General features: G+C 43.5%; 1 protein-coding gene across 6 annotated transcripts in view; it reads left to right on the forward strand.

Moving 5' to 3' along the window:
- The window catches only part of ARHGEF1 (Rho guanine nucleotide exchange factor 1), a 3,019,431-nt gene that overhangs the window by 2,808,023 nt on the left and 188,985 nt on the right, over positions 1-22,423 (forward strand). The window lies entirely within an intron of this gene.

Raw genomic sequence — 22,423 nt, forward strand, 5'->3', positions numbered from 1 at the left:
CCTGTTTCAAAAAAAGTCTCAGACAGTATTTTATAACACACTAACTATGTCCCTGTTCCAATCCTGACTTAACTCCTTATTTACTTTCACATTCTATATAGTACTATATGCATTTTTGTATTGCTCAAAACTATTAGTTGTAGCCTACTAGTAAAAACAAAAACAATGATATACTGTGATTCTTTCTAGTCTCTTGATGAGGTTTATGCTTAATATAGTTTGTAAAACATGCTTTATCCTTTTTGTGTATTATCATCTGTATAACTGGAGCTTTTCAACCTGGGCCTCTGCTGAAAATGGACATGTATCCAGTTGGGCTATCCCAGTCAACAAATGTAAAATAAATAAGTAAATAGTGCATTATGTTGTTCTAAAATGGCTTCCATCTCAGTCGGCTGTACTCATGACACCAACAATCTGTCCTCTGGTGGGAGTGGCTGGGCTGCTGTTGGGTTTGCTTGGATAGCCTTTTATCAGTTTTTCTTTTTTATCCCATTCATATATCATGGGAGGTTACCAGGCTGATGACCCTAGGGGCCCTTACAAGCCTAGCCAAGTTTTACCCATATTTCCACAATCAGCACCTATCACCCTTGTCTAAGAGGGACATAAGTGGAACCCCTGGGGTGTTATACAGTTACCTATCCAGTGGTCCAGATTGAGTTTGAAGAGGACCATTGAGGTGCTGTGCTTGACATGAAGTGGGAGTCTGTTACAAAGGTGTGGTAACCTGTGGGAAACAAATCTATCCCTCCAGCAGGTTTTATTAATGTCACATACCAGGTTAAAGCCATTAGAGCGACTAACTGTACCATTTGACTTATCGAGATGCAGCTTTTCCAATAAAGTAGGGTCAAAGATTTCTTATATGTAAGGCAGAGATCACCTCTGAGCAGTCTGTATGAAACAGAATAAAGTGACAGTGATTTCAGACGATCCTCATAGGACAGATACTGAAAACCTTGAATTTTCCTTGAGGAACCTTTGTGGTCTCTCCATTTCCTGCAGGTGCTTGGAAGGGTATATACCAAAAGTGGCATTGTACTCAGTTATTGGCCTGATGAAGGAAGAGTACAGGGAGGTTATCACTTCTTTTTTCCTGGAGGCAATGCCCATACAATATAGAATGCCCTTCTTACCACTGTGTAGACATGGTGTTCAAAGGTAAGGTTGCTGTCAGCATATATGCCCAGGTCTCTCTCACCACTGAGTGTGTACTTAAGGTGGTATTACTGATGTGGTAGTTAGCAGGAGCATCGCTCTTACCGAAAGGGATGATAATATATTTTTTTGCTTTGAGTTTAAGGCCATAACTTTGGCACCAGTCATTTGTTTGTGTAAGACCCCCTTGTAGGGGTTTGGACATTCTATGACCGCTCCTAGTTTGCAGTCATCAGCAAACTTGGTCAGTCACAGACCTTTAGTTTTTGCTTGCACTTTGGAGAAATAGACTCCAAACAGTAGATGTCCTAGGGCTGATCCCTGTGGAACACCACTGCTTACAGGTCTGCTATTGGAGGGTAATTCCTCTATTCTTGCTATATGTTTTCTATCAGTGAGCTGTTTAGTGACCCATCTAATGACATACAGGTTGATACCTAGCTGAGTAAGTTTGTCAATTATGCCTGAGTGGGGGATAGTGTCAAAAGCCTTGGATAAATCTAGGTAGGCTGTATGCACAGATTTCCTTCATCAAGGGTCTTGATGACTGTCTCGAAGAAGTCCACCAGGTTTAACAGGCATGATTTCCCTTTGACAAATCCAAATTGATTAGGGTCAGGTTTTGGTCTTCTTTTGGTTTTTCCTGGTTAGGGGTCGCCACAGCAGGACTCCGGTCCTCAAATGATCGGCAGTGAATTTTTACGGTGAGTTGCCAGCCCAGCCTTCAAGGAAGGCACACCCACACACCTACCTGCATGTCTTTAAATTCACTCGACCGTGGGGAAGGACATGCAGATTCCGCACCGAAGGCATTCCAGCCGAGAATCGAACCGAAGAGCCTCTTGCTGTGAGCCGACAACGCTAACCACTGCACCACCGCGGCTGCTGTTGGAGGTGGATTCCCCTATTTTGACTATATGTGTTCTGTCAGTGAGCTGTTTAGCGTCCCATCTATTGATATACAGGTTGATACCTAGCTGAGTAAGTTTGTCAATTATGCCTGAGTGGGGGATAGCATCAAAAGCCTTGGATAAGTCTAGGTAGGCTGTATGCACAGATTCCCCTCATCAAGAGTCTTGATGACTGTCTCGAATAAGTCTACCAGGTTTAACAGGCATGATCTCTCTTTGACAAATCCAAATTGAGTAGGGTCAGGTGTTTGCTGATTACAATTATCTTTGTTGATAAGGTCCATGATGATTCTCTCCATGGCATTGCAGATGAGGCTAGTCAGGCTAATAGGTCTGTAGTTCCCAGGCTCAGTGGAAGTACCACCTTTGTGCAAGGGGATAACTGTGGCCTTTTTCCATTCAGCTGGGGAAAGCCAGTATTTAGACTATGATTAAGGGCACCCAGTGGTGTGTCTATTTCTTGTTTGAGCCCGTGTAGGACGCAGCCTGGGATGATATCAGGTCCCATGGATGCTGTGATTTTGACCTTCGAGAGGGCATTCGTGTCATGCTGTTTAGAGATGCAAGGTAGTGGACAGGTGATAGGGATGTTTTGGGGTAAGTGTGGCAGGGACAGGGGAGTGAAGTTTTCACAGAACCTGTTGCCTAACAGGTTAGCAATATCCACAGGCTTGGTATATGTGGTATCATTAACTACCAGTTCAGCGCAAATCTGGGCCATTCATTTTAGGTTACGGATGTAACTAAAGAACACCTTATGGTTGTCCTTAGTTGAGGAAGCTAATTTGGAGTCGTGGTTAGTTCTGGAGGACTTCAGAAGAAGTCATATTTGCTTATTTAAGCCGAGGAGGGAGTGTTTCCAGTTTAGGGCTCGCTCCCTCTTACTCTTATACAGCAATTTTTTCATCTTATTGTAAAATCTGTTAATTGCAGTTGTCCACCAGACAGGTTTGCTCTTCCTTGAGGTGCTTGTTTTGGTCCTATCAGGTATGGTCGAGTCAATGCAGCTGTTCAGGTGTTCATATAAAGAACTGGTGTAGAACTCAGCATATCTGGCAGTTTCATTTGGGGGAGGTGCAGTGAAGGTATGTATACCATCATGTAAGAGGTTGTAATCTGCTTTGGAGAAGTTTTTTAGTTTAGTTGGTGCTGTTACTTCAAACAAGACTGATTTGTGGTCAGATCTCACCAGGGAAGACCTCAGTGGGGGTGCTACAGTGGTCCCCCAAATAAGTACCATATCCAGGGTCTTGGCACCCCTTGTGGGGGTGTCAAGTAGCTGATTCAGGGCATTGGAGTTAATGAAGTTGAGGAACATTTGGGCAAGTGAGTTTTTGCACGAGTAATTTCCCCAGTCAATGGATGGGTAAAGTCGCCCAAAACCATGGTGTTTGGATATATCTTGATAGACTCAAGTAGATCCAAGTAGGCAGAGTGGGTGCCCTGATTCATGGAGGGGGTCCTGTAGCTGGCAATGACTTCAGTGGATGTCCTACCAACAGTTAATTGCACCTGAAGTATCTCAAGGGAGTCATGCTGTCTAACCAATCTGAAGGTGTATTTATCTTTAATGAATATTGATATACCGCCTCCTTTAGTATTCACACTTTCAGTTTGTGGTCTGAGCATGTGGAAGGAGGTATAACCTGTTATGGCTATTGTGCTCTCCACAGCTTTGAATGAGGTCTCCATAACTGCATAAATGTCTACGTCATCCAAGGTGAGGACTGCTTCCAGTGAATGCAGTTTCACTGAAAGACTCCTAGCGTTTAACTGCAAAACCTTGAGGTTGTCACTTTTAACCTACCACTTTTCTTTTTCTACCAGAGTGTATCAAAGAGACTTTTATTCCCTGGTATTGGGAGTAGCTCTGCTGACAATCCTAACTCCACAAATACCATACGCAAAGTCCTTAAATCAGGTTTTTCTATGCTCTGTTTGGTCCAGCCTGGATCCTACAGAGTCTTTCAGTCTTACCTTCAGGTAATAAATCTATGAGTTTGGCCAGTGACATTCTTCTGTGCCATTTTGGGTGTTAGGTTCTTTATCAAGCTATCTCATTTGTTATAGTTTCTGTCCCTTCCTGATGGATCAGACACTGCAAAAGATTTCAGTTCTCCTTGATTGTGGGCTCAAGGTGTCTTTGAGGAAAAAAAAAACTCTTTATTCTGGCTTCCTTGTTCAGGTTCCGTATATATCCTACTTTAATTTTTATTGTGTTCATGCTCTGGCTATGGCCACCAGCCTGTGTATGCTGTGGTGCTTACACTAGATAGTGTGGTTTAAGCTGTGCTTCTTTAAGAATGAGTCAGGGCACCCGAGTCTGGATGTGTCCTTCCAGGGTGCTGTCCTCTTTGGGTAGGCTTCGCAGGATCTCATCGGAGACTTCAAAAGGAAGACACAACTGTTGACCACAGTAAAAATTTTCTTTGATGACCCATGCATCCATTTCTTCCAGACCTCTTCATTACCCCAAGAAAAAGCCCCCCCCCCCCAGTAAGATAAGGAGGTATTCCAAAACCTCAGGCATTATTGTTTCCACCAGTATCACCTATGAAGCTTCCGAGGAATCTCATCCTGCAGGACTATCTGTGGGATGTCAGTTCTTACAGTTTGCCACAACTTGGAGAATCATTACCAAGGATTTGGGGGTTTGATATGGTTTAGTTTGGCTGCATCTTGGCTCTGTTATGTTTGTCCACAAAATGGACTTCAGTTGAGATGAAGCTATTTCAGCTGATATGCCAGAACCAAGCCCAGACTTGTACTCCTTTTCTTCATTTGACGACATCCTAAATGTTCTGTTCTTTCCTTGTATTGAAAGAGTTGAGGTGGTGCTGTTCCAATCTGGACTTCAGTTTTTCTAGTAAACATGTCCACTGTGTCAAATTCCAGCTGGGGACCGTCCAGAGGGCCATGCCTCTTTTGCTGCAGCACATCTGCATGGGGTTTCTAGACATGACAGATTCCTTTTGACATTCCATTGTCTTGGGTCTGTACAGCAGGTCCTCTTATCCATTGTGAGTAGTCTTCAGTTTCAGTACAAGGTGTTAGCTTGATTTCTTCTCTGCGCCTGTTTTTTTAAAGTAAGGCAGTAGTTTTTGTGGCTCAAGTGCTGCAAAAGAATAAATGTCAGGTTCATCTGCATGAACATATTCAGGGAGCTTCTGCTAGTAGTCCTTGCTTTCGGCCTTCTGCATTTGCAGGCCTTGGCAGTGAAGTCGCAATCAACTAGGGAAATTCTTTTCTAATTCCAACTCAGACAACAGTGTTTTTGGAATAAAGATAGGTGCTTTTTACTGCTAGGTAGAAAGTCATAACCTTAGCAGCCTGAGTGAGAATGCAGAAGTGCATGAAAGCATGAAAAACTTCATTGGATTTTGAGCCTCATAATAGACTATTTTTCGGTCCAGTTTACACACCTTTAGGTAAGGTTGTTTTAGTGGATAACCAAAAACTTTAGCAGACAACAAAAACCAGTAATCCAAAAGTCGAAGACCACCAACTGAAGCAATAATCCAACCAGCGTAGTATAAAACAGTTTATTCGTACACTTTTAAAATCAGCAACAGACCAGTAAGACAAGCGCTTTCGCCTGGTGTGTTCCAGGCTTTATCAAGTCGAAACATTAAGCAAGTTGCACCAGTGTGTTTAAATATTTTAAGTTAATTGATTAATTAAATAACAAATTGGTGTTTTGTGTTTTGTTAACTGTTTAACCCTAAACAAACCAAAAGATTCAAAAACATTATAGAAACAAACTACAACAACTTGTGTTTGAGGTAACCAATTGGTTTCTGGTGAATGATTTACAGTTAGTATGTTTACAAAAATCAAGCATGACATGACAGTCTGGACAATTCACTTAAAAATGTTTGTAAAAATAGTGTATGCCACTATTAACTGCCAAATGATGCAAACAACCCTAACTTGTAAAATTAAAATGACAAATAATCAACTAATTTCCATGCTTGTGCTGGTAAAAAATATATATATCAGCAAGAAATACATAAAATCTGAAAATTAAAAAACCATAAAAACAGTGACAAGTATCGTTCCATTGCGATCAGCTATAATCTGGCCCTTCTTAGCCTAAGTAATGAGCCTATACTAAGTGAACCGTTAAGTCCTGGTGGTTTACCTGCATTCAGTCTTAGCTGCCAAATTAATTCCCTGAACTCAAGTGTAGATTCCCAATCCCCCCCTCTGATGTGTGGATTGAGCTGTTCTAGCACCATAAAGGACAGTTTGAAGTTGGGGCTTTCAAGAGAATGCTTATAGAAGGCATTACTTTCTTTTTTGTTGTCAATGTCATATGCATGCTCGTACAACCTCTTCCTGAATTCACGTTCAGTTTTTCCCACGTAAAAACTTCCGCAGGTGGAGCATAATCCAATGTAGACAACGCCTTTGGTGGCACAAGAAAAATGCCCAATTGGTTTGATGTTAGTGTGACGTGCCCTCAAGTACATGTGATTGTCATTTATAATCAGGGAGCACTGTTTACAGGCACCACATCTGTAAGTGCCATTAACCTTGCCATATTTCCCAGTTCTAACATTGTGCCTTTTCTCAAAAATAGCCTTCAAATTCTGCCCTCTTTTTCTAACAAAACTAGGCTTGTTTGGTATAATTTGTTTTAACTCTTCATTGTTTTGTAACACAAACCAAAATTTTTTAATTGTGTTTTCAATCTGAAAAGAGTCATTTGAAAATGTGTAAACAAAATTTTCACTTTTAATAGTAGAGTGAATAACTGTGTCTCTGTTTTGAGAAAGGTTAGTTTCTGTCAAACCTAATAAAGGGGGGTATAACGAGTTCCTCTTTGCCAAAACCTCTTTGGTAATAGATTGTATAAGTTCACCGGGGTAAGCCCTTTCAGTAAACATTTGGTGAAGAATTTCTATCTCTTTCAAAAACTCTTCCAAATTACTACACATTCTCGAGGCTCTAATCAATTGCCCCTTGAGAATGCCTTTCTTTTGATGAAAGGGGTGTTGACTTTCAAAGTGCAGTAAAGAGTTTGAAAAAGTTGGTTTCCTAAAGACCTTTGAGTGTAGTTCCCCAGTTTTCCAATCTTTAAAGATGGTTACGTCCAAATAATGAAGTTCATTCTCACTAATATTGTGGGTAAAACTAAGAAAATTAGTTGTTGAATTAATATACTGTAGAAATTCTGTCAGTTGTTCTTTGGTGCCATTCCATATAAGGCAGATGTCATCCAAATATCTACAGTAAAAAATAAGATGTTGTACCCAGTTTGTTTGGAAAATGTATGCCTGTTCCCACCTGTGTAGTACAATGTTTGCATAGATGGTAGCGCAAGAAGTGCCCATCGCTACACCTTTGAGCTGTTTAAACAATTCACCATTGAACAACATATAGTTGTTCTCCAAAACTACACCCATCATCTCGGTAACTAAGTTGACAAAATTGTTACTTAGGTTGGTTTCTAACCTTAGAAAATCCAAAAATCATTCTAAGCCAATGGTGTGTGGAATGCTGGGAAAAAGATCCTTCACATCCATAGTTACCATTAGTGTTGAAGCACTAATTTTGTCTTTGGGAAAGTTCTTTAAAAATTCCCAGGAGTCTTTACAAACATTGATCAGGGCAGAAGTATGTTTTTTCATAATGTAGTCTATAAATTTGGCTATTGGTTCTGTTGTTCCACCTGCACCTGATACAATAGGCCTGAACAGTACAGGATCAATACCCTTGTGAATTTTGGGTATCCCAAAGATGACAGGGGTCTTGGGTTTGCTCACTTTAAGGAAGTTAAATAGTTTCTCATTGATGAACCCTTGCATTAGGTAGTCATAGAGGGTGTAATTAATTTTAGCTATAGCAATATTGTGCTCATTACGAGAAGTGAGTTCGTATTGAGTTGGGTCATGTAACAAATTATGCATGTATGATTCGTAATTAGAGTCATACATGAGCACAATACCACCCCCTTTGTCTGGCTTCATTGCCCTGATACCTTCCTTCCTTAACTTGGTGATGAATTTCAGCTCATTATTGCTCATATTGGTCTGATTGAGTCCAGTGTGCTCTATGCAGCGTAATTCATTTTCAACTAGTTCCTCATATAACCTAATAAGGGGATGCATAGGGGGATTAAAAATACTTTTCCTCTGCAGGCTCTGGATTTGATCATTGTTTCCCTTGAAAAAATGCCTCAGGTTTAAACCCCTAGTGAATAATTTAAGTTCCACCAGTAGGTTGGCCAAATCTAAGTTTTTTGTTGGCACAAAATGAAGCCCCTTAGTGAAAATGTTAAAGGCTGTGAAATCTAACTCAATGTCAGTGTAATTGTAAATAGTAAAATTGTCCATTTTAAACAATTTACAATTAGACTTTTCTGTAACTGTAATTGTATTTTGATGTAAAATACCTTCAACTAACGAGTCAGAGTCCAAGTTGTTTGTTGGCAAAAAGTGTGTAGGTGGGTTTAACCCACTGTCTAGTTGTAGTTCCACCTCCCCCCTGTCCTCTGCTGTTTGTGTGCAAAAGCCCCCGGTCTCCCGGGGCGTTGAGGTAAATCCTGGTTTCTTTGCCTTCTGTCTTTTTCAGCTAGTCGCTCGCTTCTACGAGGGGGTTCATTAAAATTTTTGTGGAAAACATCGTCCCCACCATTATCTACTACACTAAAAGTTCTTGCATTGTGTGGGGTTTTGTTATGGCATGGGTATGCTAGACCATCCCTATATTCATGCAGGTCTCTATCCAGTTTCCTAATTTTTCTATTTGTTATTTTTAAGCAAAACTGATCAACTTCATTAAACAGCTTGTCATAATCATGCTTGATCATATCAAAATTAGAATCAGAAATGACAGCTTGATGCAAAGTTTCCAAGTCTTCCGTAACTATATTAGCTTTGTTCTCATATTCAGCAATCATAACTTGTAGTACTTCTAACCCTGCCCTGTCAAATATCTCACAAAGCTGGTTATAATGTGTTGAGCCATATTTAACAAAATTTGGAAACTTAAACAAACGTAACCCCTTTGGTACACGTTTTACCCTGACACATTCACGCAAGTAATCTAATTCACATTGGTTACTTCTTAGATTGTATAGTTTGTTTTTAAAATCATCAAAGTCCGCTTCAATTGGAGCAGGACTAAGAGTTAACAGTACCTTTATGAAACCGAAAAGGTTGGTTCGCCCAAGAAACAAAATTAAATTCCTTGGGCTTGTGTCTCTGCTGCGCTTTTGATGCGGAGAGTTGTTGTTTCTGTGAACAGCAGTAGTTCCGTTCAGTGAATCACCCTGCGGTTCAGCTTGAAATTCCAGGGCTGTGTTTGTTCGGCTATAATTTGCCCTTAAACTTCTGGAGCTCTCACCATTCTGTTCGTTGCCAGTACAAACATTGGGAGTAGTTTTTTCTTGTTGGCCGTTAATACAACTTTTTAGTTCGGCTAACATGTTGAAAAGCTGATTAAATTCAGCTCTAGTAACCGGACCATCGTTGTCAGTGCTGTGCAGCAAGTTGGGTGTATTAGCTGGATTGAACGCCTCGGTCGCTTCGGTCATGACGAAACAGCAAACCAAAAACTTTAGCAGACAACAAAAACCAGTAATCCAAAAGTCGAAGACCACCAACTGAAGCAATAATCCAACCAGCGTAGTATAAAACAGTTTATTCGTACACTTTTAAAATCAGCAACAGACCAGTAAGACAAGCGCTTTCGCCTGGTGTGTTCCAGGCTTTATCAAGTCGAAACATTAAGCAAGTTGCACCAGTGTGTTTAAATATTTTAAGTTAATTGATTAATTAAATAACAAATTGGTGTTTTGTGTTTTGTTAACTGTTTAACCCTAAACAAACCAAAAGATTCAAAAACATTATAGAAACAAACTACAACAACTTGTGTTTGAGGTAACCAATTGGTTTCTGGTGAATGATTTACAGTTAGTATGTTTACAAAAATCATTCACCAGAAACCAATTGGTTACCTCAAACACAAGTTGTTGTAGTTTGTTTCTATAATGTTTTTGAATCTTTTGGTTTGTTTAGGGTTAAACAGTTAACAAAACACAAAACACCAATTTGTTATTTAATTAATCAATTAACTTAAAATATTTAAACACACTGGTGCAACTTGCTTAATGTTTCGACTTGATAAAGCCTGGAACACACCAGGCGAAAGCGCTTGTCTTACTGGTCTGTTGCTGATTTTAAAAGTGTATGAATAAACTGTTTTATACTACGCTGGTTGGATTATTGCTTCAGTTGGTGGTCTTCGACTTTTGGATTACTTGTTTTAGTGGATAACAAGGTGTCCTTGGTTCCAGAGTCATCTCTCACCCACAGGCGTTCTACTTTCGTCAAACTCCAGTCACAGGTTGTAAATTATTGGGCCTTTCTCACATATCTTATCAAGGAGCTGCCCTTATCCTCTTCAGTTTCCTCCCTTGTATAGGGAAAATGGATCACCAGAAAAAGGAAGTTTCCAGAGAAGTGGCAAAGGGTTGTTCGGAAGAAATAACTGAGGGGTCTTGGGTTGGTGGCATAATTGAACTGGAGGAATGGCTGCTATGGTGAAGAGATCTTGTTAGACCATTGGTCTGTTTTCAGCAACTTCTGAGGGACAATGAGTACCGTCTGCATAATGTAGGTGTGCTACAATACTGTGATTGCTTCTCTTTTATCTCCATGTGTTCAGATTTTCTTAATCATATTTCTTGTATTCTTAGCTGATAAGCAAGTGTTCAGTGACTTATAAGCAAATTGATAACAAAGACTCTACTCGCAACTAATTTTCAAGAGGCCCATCTTGTCTGTCTTTGCAATTTGAATACCTCTTAGTGAAGATGGGTTGGGGCTGTTTCTGGAAAGAATGCATGAGTTAGTGGTGGTAGTTTAATGAATAACAAGTTACTACAAGTAAGCCAGTGTCCTTTGTCCTTATGGAGAACTTTGCAGCTCTCTTTTTTCACAAAACCTTAATTCTCCACTAAGGGTAATTTTAACATTTTCTTTTATAGTTGATTGTAGTTCATCAAAGTATTTTTGATAAGCCCACTTTTACTCCAAAGTCCGTCAGTTGTTGTACAGATGTATTTATTGAGTTTTTGATCTTGTCTGTACTTGATGTGTTCCCAGCTGGTGCACTTCTGCCAGGCTGGAGTGGGCATTTTCCTTCTACAGGGCACATCACTGAATTATAAACGTTTGCCATTGCATTTCATTGTTAAAAGATGTACACTGATATAAGTTGTTTTTTTGGTACAGAAGGCTAAAGTCTTGACTGTTGGTGCAGTGGCCTGTGTTCAACTGGTGAACTCAGGTGCTGGAAGCACCGGTTGGAAGGACTGCTGTAAATGGTTGCAGGTCAACTTGCTCAACTTTTTTGAGTTATATAGTTGAATCCATTTGTATGGATGTTCTTTGATAAAGGCTGTGTGGAGAAGCAGCAACATAGACAAAACAGCACATAAAGCAGAAGCTGGATGTAGATATATGTATATATGGAAGCACAAAGAACACACCACTAGGTGATTATTTAGGCCTTGCTTTGGGGTGCATCCATTGGACACCATAGGAAGAGGGTTAGGAAAAACCTTCTGATCTCTGCTAGTTGGCACCCATGATCCCTGACCCTCAACTCCTCCTCTCTGGTAATGTTCTTCGTGTTTCACTGTTGCAGTCATCACATTTGGATTATCCCTGCAGTAGTATCCCTCAGCCGGCCTGAATACCAGAGACTTAGTATTTCTGCGTCAGTTGCTGTCGCTTGAAGACTGACGTCAGGTCGTCACGGGTATAAAGGAAGGCAGCTGATGCCATTACATCATTCTTTCTTGCCGTGAAGCTGAAAGCAGAAGCAGTTCGCACGAGTGCCGGTCAGCCACTACCTGAGTTTTGTTTCTGAATTGAAGTTGAAGTCTTTGAAAGATAAGTACCTCGTTGGGGATCCCTTTTTCTTGCACTAACCGTTGTCAGAAAAAGTTAATTGTCTCGTCTGTAGAAAGCAAATACCACTCCGGGACCTCCACTCCTGCTGCATCACTTGTCTAGGCCCAGACCACAACGATGTTCTTCGTGTTTCACTGTTGCAGTCATAACTGTAGGGTGCTCCTGCCGGCAGGCAGCCCGAGGTCGGCCAGAATCCCAAAGTCTGGGTCCGGCGTCGGCTGTACAAGCTAGTACCCTGACGTCAGTACGCTCTGGTACATAGCCCTCAGCCGACGCCATCTTCTCCAGTCTTTCTTGCCGTGCGGTGGAAAGCAGCTCACAAGTCGTTGGTTGGTGATTTTCGAACAGCGTATTTGGTTGTTGTCAGTCCGAAGTTCTTACTTCTCTTCTCAAAGCTAAGTACCCCGTTGGGGAATCTTTTTCTTGTTCCTCCGATGTCAGAAAAAGTTAATAATTGTATAACGTGTGGAAAACAAATACCTCATAAAGATTTCCACTCTTACTGTCTACCTTGCTTAGGCCCTGACCACGACGTTTCTTGTTGTCGGTTCTGTGCCAGGTTCAATTCTCGTACTGTCAAGCGCAGGTACGACTGGGCTCTAAATTACTTTGGCAGACGCTTCAATTATAGAATGTCGTCGGACACTACCGGAATTCAAAAGAAGCGCAAAGACAAGGACAGGCCTCCGAGGTCCAAACAGGACTCGTTGCAGCTGGAGCCAGCGTCCGGTTCGGCTGTCGTCAGTGAGGTGCTTTTGCAGCCCCTGTCGTCCGCCCCTTCTGAACCGATGGCCGATACAGACTCCCATGGGGAGCCATCAAGGCCTACTATTTTATCTGCTGCAGGACCTTCGGACGTCGCTCCCTCAGATGGGTCCGGAACCGCTGTGCAGGTACCGGCTTCTGAGGGGGTATTCAGGCCTACTCACATCACTATATCAAAGGCAAAGACAAAGACTCCTGTTAAGTCTAAAGCTCCTGCTCAAGCTACTTCTGAATCTACTCCCAGGACACAGAAGCAATTGTTAAGGATGGCTGAAGATTTGCTTACAATGATTAGGGGTTCTCACCCCCCCCCCTGAGAAAAGGCCTCGACAGGATGTTCCTCTGGATTCCTCTGACCAGGCTTCTATATCTTCTGTCTCTTCCTCTGATCAGGAATATTCTTTTCCTCCTTATGAGGATTCGGATGCTGAGGACTCCTTGCCCTCTGCCTCTCCGCCTGAAGATTTTTCTTTTGGGGAAACCTTATATGAGATGAGGGAACATTTCATTGGGAAGGTCAGGATTATTCTGCTTCCAAGAAGAGGCTTAGAGAATTCCTTCTTCTTCCTCAACATAGGCCTTTGGCTATCCCTCCTGTGCTTGATATTGTGGATGATGCTTTTTCTGAGGCTAATTTGAATCCTGATTCCATGCCTCCTGCTCCTTCTAAGCCTGATAGATTTTATAGGGTTCCTGATTCTCATTTGTTCTTATTTAAGAACCCTTCTGCGGATCCTGAAACTATTTCTCAGGGTTCTAAGGCTGCTAAAGTTGCTACTTCTAAAAATCCTATTCCCTCTGAGAAGGATTCTCGTGCCTTAGACAGGTGAGGTAAAAAGGTATATACTTCTGCTACCCTTTCTGTTAGGGCTTTAAATTGCCAGTTTCATATGTTTAAGTATCAGCAATTTCTTTTGTCTGTTTTAAAGCAAAAGCTTGCTTCCCTTCCTGCATGTGCAATAGATAAGGAACTACAGGATGTATTGCATGCAACTGAACAAGTGAACAAACACAGCTTGCATTGTGGTTTTGATGCTTTGGATGCTTCTTGCAGGGCCGCAGCCTCTGGTACTGTTATCAGGAGACATGCCTGGCTTCGTGAACAAAGTTTACCGGAACAAGTTAAGGCTAAATTATTAGATGCCCCTGTTCAGCATGATGTTCTTTTTGGATCTAAGGCTGAGGAGGTTATTAAAAAGATGGAAGAAAAGGCAAAATCTATGCAAACTGTGAAAGATTTTTTGCAAGTTCAGCCTCCTAGATTTTCCAGGAATTGGCCCTCCAAAAATTGGTCCTTTCCCACGTCTGACAGGCCTCAAAGGGGAAGATATAAACGCTCCAGAGGTCGTGGTCAAGCGCAGGCCTCATACAGATCTAGACAATGGACTGCTTCTTCACCTAGAAGGGGAGAAGACAGATCCCAGTCTCAAAGAAAGCAAACTCAATGACTCTCTCGGTTGGGCTACAGGACCTCTTTACCTGGATGCCCCTCTCGGAGGAAAACTTTCTCTTTTTTACAGAAATTGGACTCATATTACCCAGGACAAATGGGTATTGGACGTGATTTTAAAAGGCTACAAATTCCACTTTCATACTTTGCCAAGGGCTGTCGGTTGACCAGATCTGCCAAAACATCAATGGTCAGAGGCCTTAAATCAAGTGGATGCTCTTCTGGCCATGAGAGCCATAGAGCCTGTTCCACTCTCAGAGATGGGAAAAGGTTTTTATTCAAGACTGTTTCTGGTTCCAAGAAAACAAAGCTCATGGAGACCTATTCTGGACCTTTCTGTGTTAAACACCTTTTTGGAAATTCCAAAATTCAAGATGCTTACTCTGCAGCAGCTAATTCCAATGCTCTCTCAGGACGCCTGGATGGTGACATTTGACCTAAAGGAAGCCTATTTACACATTCCCATCAGGCAGGAACACAGGAAATTCCTCAGATTCAAGGCAGGTTTGAGACACTTTCAATTCTCTGTACTGCCCTTTGGTTTATCTACTGTGCCCAGAGTCTTTACCAAGTGCCTGGCACCAGTAGTGGCTTATTGCAGACTTCAGGGGATTCAGATTTACCCCTATTTGGACGACTGCCTTATTCAGGCAGACAGCAAGGATCTTTTACTTCAACATCTGGATTTTGTTCAACGTCTTCTCCTCCTACTGGGATTCTCAGTGAACACAAAAAAGTCACATTTGATCCCTTCTCAACAGATGGTATTTTTGGGAGCCCTCTTAAATACAACCTTACAAAGGGCCTTCCTCACTCCAGAAAAACAAGACCTTGGCAACTCTATCTCAGCTCACTGCAAGGAAATTCCTGCAGGCTCTGGGCTACATGGCTTCCTGCATTCTGTTGATTCCAAATGCAAGGCTTCATATGAGAAAGCTTCAATGGTATTTGAAAAGTGTATGGTCACAGCATTACCACGATCTGGACACTCTGATTCCTCTGATCCCCTGCCTCCAGAAGGAGTTTCTTTGGTGGTCCAGGGTGTGTGCTTTAAACGAAGGAAAGCCTTTTCGTCTAGCTCAACCTTCTCAAATCATAACCACGGACGCCTCGGATTATGCTTGGGGAGCACATTTTCTAGACAGTTGCCAGCAGGGAACCTGGACAAAGGACCATCTTCACTGGCACATCAATCTGAAGGAAATGTTGGCAGTTCAAAATGCTCTTCTAGCCTTCAAGAACCTTTTGCATCCAGGGCCTCTTCTGATTCGCACAGACAACACCACAGTCATGTGGTACATAAACAAACGGGGGGTTCTCATTCGTACCCCCTTTGCAGACTAGCTATGGCTTTATGGAACACAGCTTTAAATCTGAATCTACATCTCCAGGCTCAATTCATCCCAGGAGAACAGAATCTCTTAGCAGACAGCCTGAGCAGAAACATTTCAGATCCTCACGAATGGATGCTAGACACCAACTTATTCAACAGGATTACTGCAGCTTGGGGATGTCCCCAGGTAGATCTGTTTGCATCCCATCTCAGTCATCAGCTGCCTTGCTTTTGCACCAGGTCCTTCCACAAAACAGCTTGGAAAGTGGATGCCCTGTCCTTCAGCTGGAGAAACCTTTCGGGATATGCCTTCCCTCCTCTTCCTCTACTTCCTCGGGTATTACTAAAGATAAAACAGGACAAGCCCAAGTTCCTCATCTTGATTGCTCCAAATTGGCCTCGACAGTTTTGGTATCCAACTTTAAAGCACCTGTTCTTGGAACCTCCTTGGATTCTCCCTCTGAACCCTTCTCTTCTGTCCCAGCATCAGGGTCAGATGCTACACCCCCATCTCAAGACCCTTTGCCTGGCAGCTTGGCTCTTCAAAGGAATTTGATTTCTTCTAGTCTTCCCTAACAAGTTTTGGATGTTCTTCTGGAAGCTAGCCGGCCTAGCACTAGGAAATCCTATGCCTCTAAATGGAAGAGATTTTGTATTTGGATGCAGGACCGAGGCTCGGACCCGCTGGTGCCTGATCTCTCTTCTATTTTGCTTTACCTTTCGGATCTTTTGTCTAATGGACTTTCCTTTTCTTCCATTAAGATTCATGCTTCTGCTATTTCTGCTCATTTCAATACTGATCCTCCTGTTTTTTCTCATCCTTTGGTGAGACAATTCTTGAGAGGGGCTAAGAATTTGAGGCCTCCCAGGACCCCTCCTGTTCCTGCTTGGGATCTTAATTATGTTTTAGAAAAACTTACTTTGCCTCCTTTTGAGCCTGCTGCATCTTCAGATATTAAGTTTTTATCTTGGAAGACAGTTCTTTTGTTAGCATTGACTTCTGCCAGGAGGGTCTCAGAGTTGCAAGCTCTCATGGCTGTGGAACCATACCTTATTTTCCACCAGGACAGAGTATCCTTGAGGACCAATCCTACTTTCATGCCTAAGGTGATTTCGAAAGTGGCTTTAAATCAGACAATTAACCTTCCTACTTTCTTTCCCAATCCTCAAAATAAAGGGGAAAGGATTTTGCATTCATTGGACGTGCACAGACAGTTACGATTTTACTTGGACAAGACTAAAGAGTTCAGAAAATCTAACCAATTGTTTGTTTCTTTTGCCTCCAGTTCTCTTGGAAAGGCTATTTCCAAACAAACTATTTCCAAATGGATTGCTTATGGAATAAGATTTTGTTACACTCATCATGGGAAACAGTTTCCAGGTACTGTGAGAAGTCATTCTACTAGAGCAGCTGCCACTTCTACAGCTTTTCTCAGAGGAGTTCCTACCAAGGATATTTTGGAAGCTGCCACTTGGAGTTCTGTGCATACTTTTTCCAAGCACTACAATCTCCCTTTGTATTCTAAGACCAGGGCAGGCTTTGCCTCTGCTGTTTTGCAGGGTCTTCTTGCTGCCCCTTCTTCTGTATAAGCCTCCTCCCTTTTTTCACTGCTTTGGGATTCCACCCTACAGTTATGACTGCAACAGTGAAACGCGAAGAACATAGTACAGTTGTGTACACCTACCATAAATGTAGATGTTCGAGTGTTTTCACTGTTGCAGTCGGTGTTTCCCTCCCTCCTATCCCCTCTTTTTCTCTTTTGTGGTGTATTTGTGTTTCCTTGATGGATTCAGTTTTGATTTATTGGGGACTTCTGACATCTAGGGCAAGAAAGGCTGGAGAAGATGGCGTCGGCTGAGGGCTATGTACCAGAGCGTACTGACTTCAGGGTACTAGCCTGTACAGCCGACGCCGGACCCAGACTTTGGGATTCTGGCCGACCTCGGGCTGCCTGCCGGCAGGAGCACCCTACAGTTATGACTGCAACAGTGAAGACACTCGAACATCTACATTTATGGTAGGTGTACACAACTGTACTTTCCTCATTGTCGGTTCTGTGCTTTGTTTACCGCCAGAACTATTCATCGTCAGGCCCTTATTGTAGCCAAATATTTCTGTTTACAGTCCTCAAATTCTGATATGGCTTCCATAAGCCATCCGACAGCAGACCTTACAAAAAAACATAAAGATAGACAGAGACAGACCGCACAGGACTAAACCTTCCAACGATGTTACCGCCATGCTAGTTGTCAGTCCTCCGGAATTCAGTGAGGTGCTTTTGCAGCCCCTGATGCCTGCTTCAGTTAATTCGCAGGCCTCTACCGAGACCTTTTTGGAGTCCTGTATGCCGCATAACTCTTCTTCGTCTAAGGATCCTGTGTTTGTCTGTACCTTGGATGGGTCCGGAGCCACTGTGCAGGCACCGGCTTCTGAGGAAGTAATTCACAACACCGAATCCAGACATAAACAGACACCTCCTTTCATGGCTTCCATTCTTTCTAAACCAACTGAGTCCCTTAGGCCCAGGGGTCGAACCACCCCCAAGAAACAGACTTCCAACCTTGCTTTGGCGCCTGCTCCCTTGCCTCAGTCACAAATGCTTAGAATGGCAGAGGACCTTACCATGCTGATTAGGGGAAGCCAAGCCACTCCTTCAAAAAGAAAAAGAGATCTGTCTCCAGAAGTTTTGACTGAACAAGAGTCAGATGAATCTGATCCATCTTACTATGAAAACACGCAGCCCCTCTCTACATATGAGGATTCTGAAGCAGAGGAATCTATTCCTTCAGCCTCTCCCCCAGAGGATTTTTCCTTTGGGGAAACCCTGCATTCCTTAAGGGAGCAGTTCAAATGGGAGAGTCAACATTTAGCCACAGTCTAAAAAGAGACTCGGAGAGTTCCTGGACCTTCCAAAGCACAGGCCCTTAGCCATCCCCCCGGTCCTAGATGTGGTAGATGATGTCTTCCTTGAATCCAGCTTGACTGCAGACACCCTCCTTCCTGCTCCCAGAAAGCCAAACAGATACTATAGAGTCCCTGACTCTCACAAATATCTCTTTAGAAACCCAACAGCAGACCCTGAGGTCATTACTCAAGGCCCAAAAGGGATTAAAGCTACTTCAGTTAAGAATCTCACCCCCTCAGAGGATTCCAGAGCACTGGGCCAGATGGGGTAAAAAAGTATACACCTCAGCTACTCTTGCTATCAGGGCACTCAATTGTCAGTTCCATATGCTTAAATATCAGCAACATACCTTGGAACTTCTTAAACCAAAAAAATGTCCTCCTTTCCTGCATGGGCAGAATCTAAAGATTTACAGGAATTAATGCACTCTGCTGGTCAAGTAACTAAACACACTTTGGACTGAGGTTTTGATACCCTAGAAGCTTCTTGCAGGGCAGCAGTCACTGTATCTGTCATTAGAAGACATGCATGGCTTAAGGAACAACCCCTGCCAGACCATGTCCAATGAAAATTGTTGGATGCACCCTTTCACAAAGGTAACTTATTTGGTGCTAAAGCAGAAGAGGTGTTAAAAAGATGAAAGAAAAAGCAAAATCTATGCAGACTGTTAAAGATTTCCTACAGGTACAGCCCCCTAGGTTCAGCAAGCATTTTCCTTCCAAGCACTCGTCCTTTCCTGCACCTACTAAACAGGGTCAGCCTAGGCCCCGTGGAAACAGACCTCGAAGACAGCAGTCCCATGGGTTGCAGAGATCTAAGCAGTGGACTGCCTCCACTTCAAATCCAGGGAGTTCTAAGCCACCCCTTATGGCAAAAAGCTCACAATGACTCGCACCCTCCCTACCTCGCCTCTGCCCACCATCACATACCCCTAGGAGGAGAACTCTCCCTTCACTCAAGCACCTGGGCCACAATTACCAAGGACCAATGGGTTCTGAACATTGTGTCTCAGGGGTACAAATTCTCCTTCCACACCCTTCCAACAACCAAAGGGTTCCCAGATCTACCCCCAAGTCAATGGGCAGAGGCTCAAAAGCAAATCCATACACTGCTCTCCTTGGGAGCAGTCGAATACATTCCTGCAGAGCAGATAAGCCAAGGCTTCTATTCCAGACTTTTTCTGGTACCCAGAAAAGAGGGCACCTGGCGCTCCATCCTCGACTTGTCCATTCTAAACACCTTCTTGGTGATCCCAAAATTCAAAATGCTCACCCTCCAGCAGCTGCTACCCATGCTGTCCAAGGACGCTTGGCTAGTCACCCAGGACCTAAAAGAGGCCTACCTCCACATTCCCATCAGGGAGTCCTGCAGAAAATATCTTCGCTTCAGGGCAGGATCTCAGCACATTCAGTTCTCTGTACTTGCCTTTGGCTTTTCTACTGCTCCCAGAATTTTCAGAAAATGCCTGGCTCCGGCCATTGCTTTTTGCAGACAAAGAAATATTCAAATTTATCCCTACTTCGACTGCATTATTCAGACAGACAGACAGGAAAAGCTGCTCAAAGATCTGCCCTTTGTAAAGGACCTACTAACCTCCTTAGGGTACACAATCAAATGAAAAGAAATCCAAACGGGTACCCACCAAAAGGATAATCTTCCTGGGAGCAAGTCTGGACACAGCATCCCAGATGGCATGCCTAACAGCAGAGAAAGTTTCCTATCAGCTTACTTCTCCCAACTGGCCACCAGGCCCCAGCTTTCTGCAAACCCTGGGGTTCATGGCATCTTGCATACTCCTAATTTCATGTGCCAGACTGCATATGAGGAAATTCAGTGGTACCTAAAGAGCCTTAGGTGTCAACACTCTGAAGATCTAGAGACTCTTTTACCAATTATTCCTTGCCTGAGGGAGGAATTTCTTTGGTAGGCAACAGCCTGCTCCCACAACAAGGGACTGCCCTTCTCCCCACACCCAGACACTCGCCACAGACGCATCAGATTATGCTTGGCGTGCACACCTGGAAGGCAGGTGCATACAAGGGCCAATGGAACCCTCAGCAACTCCTCTTGCACATAAATCTAAGAGAGATGATGGCTGTGCAGCAGGCCTTGATCGGTTTCAAACTACTTCTCTCTCCAGGGGTTCTCCTGATCAAAACAGACAACACCACAGTGATGTGGTACATCAGCAAGCAGGGAGGGACTCACTCCTACCCGCTGTGCAGGCTGGCCATGACCCTTTGGTTCACAGCCTCTTCCCTGCCGCTACACCTGGTAGCACAATACCTGCCAGGCTCTCTGAACCCCCTGGTAGACCAATTAAGCAGAAAGCTGTTGGACCCCCACGAGTGGCAGCTCAACAGAAACACCTTCTTACTAATAACTCAGAAATGGGGAACCCCGGAGATCGATCTCTTCGCCTCCCACACCAACCATCAGCTCATCAAATTCTGCAACAGGGAGCATCACTGCATGGCTTGGAAAGTAGATGCCCTGTCCTTCCCCTGGGTAAACCTCTCAGTCTATGGCTTTCCTCCCTACCCCTCATTCCAAAGGTACTGATCAAAATGAGGGAGGAAAAACCAAGGACCATTCTCATAGCTTCAGACTGGCCCAGACAGCACTGATACCCCTTGCTGCACAGACTGTCCCCACTGCCCCCATGGAATCTCCATCAGATTCCCAACCTCCTAACCCAGAGGGCAGGGGAATTCATGCATCCCCAATTGCAGACACTCAATTTGGCAGCTTGGCTTATAACCTGACCCCTGACCAATCTGCCCGCCTCATTAAACAGGTTCTGGGTGTTATCCGAGAGGCCAGACACCCTAGCACCAGAAAGTCTTATGGAGGTAAATGGAAAAGGTTCTGCATCGGGATCCAGGCTAAGGGAGCCAATACGGCACAACCATCCATCCCTCTCATCCTGGATTAGTTAGCTGACCTACTACACAGTGGTCTCTCTTTCTCCTCTATGAAAATTCACACCTCTGCTATTTCCACTCATTTTCCCACTGAGCAGCCACTGATCAAGCAGTTCCTCAGAGGGGCTAACAACCTGAGGCCCCCCAGAAGGGCACCAACACCAGCTTGGGACCTTAACTTTGTCTTGGAAAAGCTGATCCTGCCTCCATTCGAACCAGCTTCTTCTACAGAGCTAAAATTTCTCTCCTGGAAGACAGCCTTCCTCCTAGCCATCACTTCAGCCAGAAGAGTCTCTGAGCTCCAAGCACTCATGGTAGTGGAACCCTTCATCATCTTCCATGCAGACAGGGTATCTCTCAGAACTAATTCATCTTTCATGCCCAAGGTGGTTTCCATTGTGCCTCTCAACCAATCCATCCATTTGCCCACCTTCTTTCCTTACCCTCAAAACAAGGGGCAAAGGATCCTGCACTCTCTAGATGTGCACAGAAATATCAGATACTATCTGGACAGGACTAAACTCTTCAGAAAATCTGTTCAGTTGCTGATTAGCTTTGCTTCAGGGGAAGAGGGCAAAGCCATCTCCAAGCAAACCATTTCCAAATGGATAGCACACTGCATCCATTTCTGCTACAAGCAGCATGGCAAGCCTCCACCCAAAGGGGTCAGGACCCACTCCACCAGAGCAGCCTCCACATCTGCAGCATTCCTCAGGAGTCCCCACCAGGGACATCCTGGAGGCTGCCACCTGGACATCTGTTCACACCTTTACCAAACATTACCACCTGCCTCTCTCTTCTAAATCCAGGGCAGGTTTTGCCTCTGTACTCTTACAGGGCATGCTAGCCAGCCCCTAGCCTCCTTCACTGCCTCCACCCTTTTCCTCAGCTTTGGGAATCTACCCAAATGTGATGACTGCAACAGTGAAACACGAAGAACATAGTTCAGTTGTGTACACTTACCATAAATGTAGATGTTCGAGTGTCTTCACTGTTGCAGTCCTGGTTTCCCTCCCTCCCTCCCCCTTTTTTCTTTTTGTTACCTTT

The sequence above is a fragment of the Protopterus annectens genome, chromosome 8.part0 (genome assembly GCF_019279795.1).
Source record: "Protopterus annectens isolate FY-2018-M chromosome 8.part0, PAN1.0, whole genome shotgun sequence".
NCBI classification, from domain to species: domain Eukaryota; kingdom Metazoa; phylum Chordata; order Ceratodontiformes; family Protopteridae; genus Protopterus; species Protopterus annectens.